Source organism: Nanorana parkeri, unplaced genomic scaffold (genome assembly GCF_000935625.1).
Source record: "Nanorana parkeri isolate BGI_ZX_2015 unplaced genomic scaffold, ASM93562v1 scaffold77, whole genome shotgun sequence".
Classification (NCBI taxonomy): domain Eukaryota; kingdom Metazoa; phylum Chordata; class Amphibia; order Anura; family Dicroglossidae; genus Nanorana; species Nanorana parkeri.
The window spans coordinates 1,216,355-1,225,041 of NW_017306345.1; the positions used below are offsets into that span (position 1 = coordinate 1,216,355).

The window sequence follows — 8,687 nt, forward strand, 5'->3', positions numbered from 1 at the left end:
ACTATTCACTACTAGAAAAGTCAGAAACCAAAATACAGGAGGAAGAGAAAGAGAGCAAAGAGAAAAAAGGAAGACTGAATGGGGCAAGAGCCCCGCCACTATGTACGTGTCCCACATGGGACTAAATAGGTGGCATCTCGCGAAAATAGCTTGAGGCAATCCAAGACCAATGGGGATGGCATGCATCCACAGTGGACCTTATCAAAAGAAACAACAGAGGCAGTAAAGCCAATGCACTTTAAGGGCCTTTTCACACCACCTCCAAGTGGTAATCCCATGGTTCCGTGAGATTAATGCACAGTACCACACAACATACCTACCGTTCGATTGCAGCTAATTTGAATGGCACCCCAAATGCAGTGCGATTACCGCAAATACCATGCTTTGGAGTATGATTGAAAAAGTAGTGCATTCATAGTAAGGAAGGTCCCCAGAGGGGGACCCCGAACAGTAGGGTTGGGTAGACAATGCCTAAAATGTCACGTGCGGTCACCATACAGGCGGTGGTCAGAAAGGACCCAGTAGGGATTAGCTGCAGCAATGAACTTCCCCCACAGGAACATGTGTAGTAAAGCAGCCCCACAACAGCAATAGCAGCCCCCACACTATATTCCCCTTTGCTGGCTGACCAATGTTCCAGGGGTAGAAGCATAACACCATCCAGGATGATGCTCACCTGAAGGGAACACTGTAATACAACAACAGGAGGCTAACCAGTCATAAGTGTCCCCAGGAATGAAACTCCACAGGCTGCACTTGTGATCCAGTGCTGTCGGAATGAAACTACATGTGCTTGAAGGCTGGACTAGAAAGACTTCAAAGATCTATATTATTCAGCCTGTCATTTAACCAGCAGCTTGACTGCAGATCATCTTCAGAGGGAAGAAGAAAAAAAACCAAAAACAGTTTTAAAGGAGCTAAATCCCAGTAGGGAAACTTAGGTCCTAACTTCTAGGCAAAACACCGAGCTCTCCCCAGAACAGAGGGGTTTGGCCACAAGCAGGTACTGTTCTAGGCTTAGCTTTTGTTTTGTACCTAGTGTCCTACACCTACAAGTGGCAGCATAACCCAATTAAGAACAAGAAAGAGCTGTCTCCATCAACTAACACGCAGACACAACTAAAAGATAGGAAATATAGCCGTATGAATAGGAACACAAACATATAGCAGCGTTTTCTTAATTTTGAATGCAAAATTGGAAGTACACTTTAACCCTACTGAACACCTTTGAGATGAATTGGAATAGTAAGCCAGGTCTTCTCTGTGAATGTCAGTACCTGACCTCACAAATGTTCTTCTGGCTGAAAGGGCACAAATTTCAGAAGAGTGGGGAACATCCCATAATAGCATCCACAGTTTTCCAATGGGATGTCCAACAACAAGCTGATTCAGGTGTAAAGGTGCCCAAACATTTTACAACCCTCGCAAGACTTTTGTCTTGCGAGGGTTGTAAAGTAATTTATAAAGCGTACGGTCTGCCCATCTTGGACAGGCAGATCGTACTTGCGATCAAGTACGCCCCCCCGAGTGCGCACACCGGCCCGTTCGGCAGTCATCTCTCGATCATGTTAAAACCAGCCGAAAATCATACGATTCTCGGCTGGTTTTCCAACATTCTCGAAATACAAAAGTCGTGCGACCGTACATTAGAAACGGTTGCACGCCTTCCATACATGCATGATTCTCGTACGATCGTGGGATTTCCTGCGATTCTTGTACGAGAATCGTGCAGTGTATGGGCACCTTTAATGTCAGATGTCCACAAAATGGCCATATTCTATGCATAACAATATAGAAAGGCACAGATACATCGGCTAGACACACGACTATTTGAATGTAATATGTGCATGGAGTCTTGTAAAGCAGTGCTAACATCAAAGACAGTGACATTACACAGACTGTCCAACACAACTCACTCTAGGAGTTGTAAAAAAACTTTATAGGGTCAAAGACCCCAGAACTTTTATACGTTTATATACTTTCTAACCCCAAACAAATTTGGAGGCAAATCTATTGCCAGGTTTGGATGTTTTTAGTTCATATATTTATAGGTAGATTGTATGACAGTTATGTCATGTCTATGTGCACCTTCACATAGCAGAGCTGAACTCCAGTCAGCAAGTAAAAATTACCTTTTGTTGTTTCCCTTTGTCTTGTAAGCTTCTAATGCTCGTTAAGTCTCAAGACTGTAAGGCCTCATTCACACAGTGTAGAGTCGGGCTGTACAGATCCGTGCGGCGTGCACAGCTGTATTATATTCGTGCGGGTCTGGGTGTCCGCACCTGGACGCAGACAGGATAGATCCTGTCTGCGTCTGAACACGGACACCCGGACCCACACGGACATGCAGTTCGGGTGTGCGAATGTCAGAGTACAGCAGCGTCCTCCCATAGATAAGAACAGGCTGCTGCGTGCAATCACACGCAGGAACGGCCCGGTACGGCCGTGCACGCTGCACGGGGCTGTGCGGCCTGACTTTACGCTGTGTGAATGAGGCCTTAGGGCTTGTTCACACCAAGCACGGAGCAGATCCGGACCAGAGCAGGTGCAGACCGGATCAAAACTGCGTCCAATGTATTCCTATGGTATTTTGACCTCCAGTTCACATCGCAGCGTGCGGATCCTGACCAGATCCAGACCGGATGAAAAAAATGTGGCAAGCCCTATTTTACCTGCTCTGGATCTGGTCTGGAACGCATCAAAAACGCATCTAAAACGCAAAAACGCATCAAAAACGCATGCAAGTGCCTGAAAGTCCATGTTAAACTTTTAAAAAAAATAAACTTTTTTTTTTTTACCAAAACCGGCCCTAAACGCATCCAAAACGCATCCAAAACGCGGCACAACCCACTACACTGCGTGTGCAGAAACCTGACCGGATCTGGTCTGCATTTGGTGTGAACAAGGCCTTACAGAGAATAATACTTACCTTATTCCACGCTCATCCTGGGTCCTGCACTGCACATGATGACATAAGCATGGGGGCAGCTGTGCAATCAGCAAAGGGAAGCAGCTTTATGGGTTTGGTCATGCAACGGGAGGAAGACTACAGGAACAAGGAATAAGGTATATATTGTATAGCCCTCTAGACTAAACAAACCTATTACAGCATTACTAGAGAATGGTATTATTTTTTGCAGAACTCCTGCTGGCTTCTGCAGTGTTAACACTTCACGAGTCTCTGACCTAAACATATGCAGTTCAGAAGCCCATCAGAAGGCCTACATTTCTGACCTGCATTCCATTTCTGGCTGAGTGACTCAAACTATTGAAGCCAAAAAAATCAGCATGGCAGTTACATTTTCAAGAGTAGGTTAGCAATGGAAGCCAAGTTTTTTTTGTCCTAACAGCTATCCTTCTCATCAGCAAATCCATGTATACATAGTGACAATGGACGGTATGCACACACAGGATGGAACAATTAAAATACAGACTTGATTGACACACACACATACAGTATAAAAACCATATACATATAGACCAGTGTTTTTCAATCTTTTTACAGTCTAGGCACCCTTTAAAAGTATGCAAAATCTTGGGCACCCCAGTCAAAAGTCAAACATTTTAAAGCGTCAAAGTAAAAAACGTGTGGCTCTTTCAAAATTCATACCAGACCCTTATTCTAAATAGGGGTCTGGTATAGATTTTACGGGGGGGACCTCATGCAAAAACACATAAAAAAAAGGGTTACCCATATCAGTGCCCTTCCTTCAATTCAAATGCCCCCCCCCCCCTTCACATGAGCGTTCCCCTTTACATCAAGAGCCCCCTCTATTCACATCAGAGCCACCTCCTTTCACATCAAAGTGAACCCTTTACATCAAGAGCTCCCCTTCACTTCAGAAGCCCAACTGTATCATAGAAGGGCATGAGGCTGTGTAAACATTTTGAGGCACACCTGAGGAAGCCAGAAGGCACCCAGTTTGAGAAAGGCTGATATAGACAACAGAAGCAAAATTAAATAAACACAACTTTAGGCTCCATTCATACCTAGGCCTTTTGTCGCTCAAAGCAAAGCGCGACAAAACGCTTAAGACAAGGAATCCCATTCATTTGTATGGCACCTGTTCACACCTGAGAGTTTTGTTGCACAAAGTTTCCCACTGAAGTCTATGGGGCCAAAAGTTCTGTAATCTGCCATAAATTAGATCATGTACTTTTTCCCATGACAGGTGGTTTTCTGCTTGCAACAAAACTCTCAGGTGTGAACAAGGGCCATAGAAATTAATGGGATTCCTTGTCTTGAGCGTTTCGTTGCGCTCAAAACAAGCGAATGGGATTCCTTGTTGGTTTGCCACCTGTCCAGGATTCACCCAGACAGTCCGGATATTGAATCCTGTGTTCGGGTTTCATGGCAGCAGAAACTCGGACACAAGATCCCAGGCAGACAGGGGGAGCCAAAATTAAGATAGGGGCTACTGACCCCCCACTGAAAATAGTCTCAACTGTGCTATTTACATATGAATGGGTGACGCTATTTACATATGAATAAGCCACGACTCATTCTCCCAAAAAAATGTCAGCGCGTCGCTAGGGTGTTCGGTTTTTACTTAAAGAAAAGGTTACAACCCTAATTCCTTGTCTTAAGCGATGTGTTGCGCTCAAAACAAGCGAACGAGATCCCTTGTCTTGAGTGTTTTTGCGTGCTCAAAACAAGAGAATGGGATCCCTTGTCTTGAGCTTTTTGGCACGCTCAAAACAAGCGAAAGGGTTTCCTTGCCTTCAGCATTTTGTTGCACTTACCTTTGAATGAAAAAAACGCTATAAACACTGGCAGCTCAGTTTTGATTTGTAAAATTCTACATCAATAAAAAAAAAAAACTTTGCTGGTCAGGTGTGAATATAGCTTCGGCAACATTGCTACTTTAAAAGCTTGTTCACACAAAATCCAGTGCGTTCCAGCATTGTAAGAGGCTGGAACGCAATGGATCGCATAATTAAGCCTGCAAGGGTGGGAGGGGGCGTGGTGGTAGCATTAAAAAAAATGGCACCGCAGCCATGCCTTCTGCAGTGCGATTGTGTGGCACAACGATGCCCGCTGTGCGATCGCAAAAAAAAGAAACCGCTTAAATATGTGATCCATTGTGTTCCAGCCACTAACCATGCTGGAACACACTGGATTTGGTGAGAGCAAGCCCTTACAAAAAGGCATGACTTAGAAACTGAGTATCTGAATTAAATGATAGTGTATCAAAAGGGAAATTATGCATAAAAGTAAGACTAGGTGAAATGGGTCACTCCTTGGTGTTTGACCATGTGAGGTATAGTCATGTACTGCGGCTGTGCAGTTCAGTAAGCCATCATGTGATGTACACACCTGCTCAGCCAAAGGCAAGCACGGGGTCCGCACACCCACATATCGCCAAGGGAAGCAGGCACCCGTCTGTGATTGTTAGAAAGGGTTTCTGTTGTTTACCTGAACCACTTCCAGGCAGCAATACGTCTATATATAGCGGCCCGCCGAAGTGGATAAAACAAGAGCTGTGTTCTTGGTGTCATTTTTAACAGCCAGCGATGGCTGTTAATGTACAAGCGATCCAGCGTCTATACAACCGCTGGATCATTTGTACCGAACGGCGCTATCCTCTCCCCTACCCCCGCTGCCAGCTGGGGGCTCCGCCGGCTTTCCCGGGCTCTGTTGTCCCTGTGCAGTGCCTGGGACCGGCTCGGCAGTTTTCTCCGCAGCGATGGGAGAGAGATTCAGCGGCTTCCAGCCGCTGATCTCTCCTCAGATCACTGGAACCGGAAGTGATGTGTATTACATCACTTTCGGTGTCACTTTTTACATTCTCTCACAGGAAAAGAAGCAGGGGAAGCAGATTTCTGCATCCTCAGCTTCTTTGGGGTCCCTAGGTGACATTAGGGGTCTGAAAGACCCTTGATGTCAGCATAAAGAGGACCTGTCACACCCTATCTGCTATTACCGTACATAGGGGGCTTGTTAGCCCCCTATGTGATCGCACTAAGGTTAGAGTTAAAAAAAAGTGTTAAAAGTAAAAAAAATGAATAGTATCATAAAAGAAATGCAAAAAAAAATTAAAAATTAGTCGCTCGCACATACATACGCAAACACGCATTGGTGCGCCTACGTATGAAAACGACAATTGCGCTACACATGTTACTTATCGCTGCGAACGTTAGAGTGAGAGCAATAATTCTAGGGCCATCAATCGCTGTTAGCACGAAATTGCTGAGCAGTAAAAGTGTTTATATTGTTCCCTACTGCAAATTTGGGGTATTGAAGTTTTTTGCGGTTTCACAGGCGAACACAATTTTAAGGCTCGACATGTTAGGTATCTCTTTAACCGGCATGACCCCATCTTTTATATTTTACCAAAACATTGGGTATTATATTGTTTCTGTGCAATACATTTTCATTTAGTTTTATCCTAAAAATACTGGTTTGATAAACATTTGCGCAAATACCGTGCGACATAAAAAATTGCAACTAGCATAATTTTATTCTACAGGGCCTCTGCTTTCAGAAAATATATAATTGTTTGGGGGTCTGAAGCTGTTTCCTAGCCACAAATTCAGATTTTATCATATCATGTGTGTGCAAAACAGTAAGAAAATGCTGCGGACATCAAATGGTTAAAAAGGACCCCGGAAACGGCACCTGTACGGAGCCCTATCAGGGAACAGATTTCAATGCAAATCAATGAGCAATAATGAGGAAGGTCTACACGGGACTGATTTGTGGTCACAAACGTCAATACATATAAAGCTTGAATCCGGTGTTAAAGTAGGCACAGAATTAAACATAAAAAACGTTAACAGACCGTTTCCCAAAAGCCACAAATTGCATTTACCACCCCCGGGCAGCTCCAGCACAGACACCCCACACTCACCGTTTTTTGGTCGTGCAACGCTACTTCACCGAGTCCGAGCTACTGAGACGCCTGGCACTATGTTGGATTGTCTTGCCGCCTCCAGGAAAATACAGGCTGTTAACGTTCAATTCAGGAAAATAGAGAGAGTTGTCACGTCCTAGTGAAGCATGTTTGACCTCGTCTTGTGAACGTCTGTCCCTCCGTCCGTGAGATCCTGAGGGCGTGAGTGTTTCTCCCGGGCTGTGGCAGGCGCCCCCTTCTGCTCTGCTCTTCCCAATGACTAGACCTCCATGGGACTGGATTGTCTAATATACACTTGCAGCTTTCTCTTTACTTCTCACCTCTGACTGTGATACTGAACGAATCCTTGGAGCAGATAGTATGTATTTATATTGTATAATTTCCCATTTCCATCACTGACCACGTTATGGCTTATGAAACTTCGTTTTTTTTACTTCTCCAGTCTGTTCCTATGTTACTCACCACCAACAAAATAATACATGTGCAATGCTGTCCTTTGTATTTGTATTTTGGTCAAATGTGTATATTATACGACGTGTATGATTTACTTGATACCACATTCATAGGGTTTGTTTGGGGTTTTTTTTCCTGTAAATATGGGTGTGTTTCCTACTAACAATTAACAAAAGAATCAGCAGGAAAACAATGAACAATAGGTCTTTGAGAGGAAGGGCAGCCTACAAAAGCCCTTTGTTTCTCTGTTCATATGATGTTTCTAGACCATATCACAGGGAGCAGCAGGAAATTGCTCAGCTCCACTGGGGGGGTGGGGGGAATTCTTGACCTGTGAGGGACACATCAAAGGAAAGCGGAGGAGCATGGAAGCCTATGTACTCAAAAAGAGAAAAAAAAAATAAGTTCTGTAATACTGAGCCATACATCAGCATAACGAACGTGTTTACATAGCCATAAATATGAGATTAAAGTGATATTAAAGGCTTGTGAGCTAAATGTTGATTACATCACTTACAATGGATGCTGCTCCTTGTTATTGATATGTTTTATTTTCCTACAGAATCAGCTGGTCCCCTGAGCACTGGCACTGATTTCCTGTTTAAAGGTGGCATCTTTCCTTTGCAGGGTCCTATGGAGTCACCCTTGTGTGTGCTAGTAAGCTGTGCGTGTCTCCACAAACACACAGGCAAGGCAAGACAATCTCCTCAATCCTCCATGCTTCCTTCTCCAAGCTAGTAGATGGATAGATGCTGGAGACTGCTCTGCCCCCTTGTGATTTTGTATTTATCAGGAAATTCAGGGAAGCCGAGCTGAGAGAGTTGGAGCTGTTTGCAAACATGACTAAGTTTTTGTGCAAAAGAAATACTTTGGCAATGTATATTTGTTTGATCTGGATTCTGTGTAGAAGGAAGTTTGAGAGTTTAATACTACTTTAACATTGACCAGCCTGGCTGTTCTGTGGTGGATCCGATATCAGATGATAATCCTTTTGTTTATTACAGATGACGTACAGATTCTCCTGACTGTGAATTCCAGAACAATATCCAGGATTGGGATGACATTTTGGTATAGCTGCATAGCTTTTGACCCCCCGACAAGGAGACTCACAATGGCCAATTGGGGATGGGGGTGGGGAGGGTTAACCTTGCGCTTCAGGTGGCAATACACTGTGCGAATCTTGGCTGCCCGAAATTTGCACAGTGGGACAGCCAATGAACAGCCAGTTCTGTTCAGGTATTTGGGCAGCGGCCGGCGGACACTGTCAGAATACAGAAAAAACAGCAGGGATTCCTCAATCAACACTCTCGTAGTGTTAATGGAGGAATCTGCTCTATTTTTTTCATTCAACCCATGGGCTGAATTAAAAAAATAAATATA

General features: G+C 44.2%; 1 protein-coding gene across 1 annotated transcript in view; it reads right to left on the minus strand.

Annotated features, from left to right (window-relative positions):
- Nucleotides 1–6,909, minus strand: part of SOX13 (SRY-box 13) — a 41,164-nt gene extending 34,255 nt beyond the window's left edge. The window contains exon 1 of the mRNA XM_018576776.1: nt 6,857–6,909. The gene's annotated coding sequence lies outside the window, so the exon portion shown is untranslated. The remainder of the gene's footprint in view (nt 1–6,856) is intronic.
- Between the last annotated feature and the right edge of the window lie 1,778 nt (nt 6,910–8,687).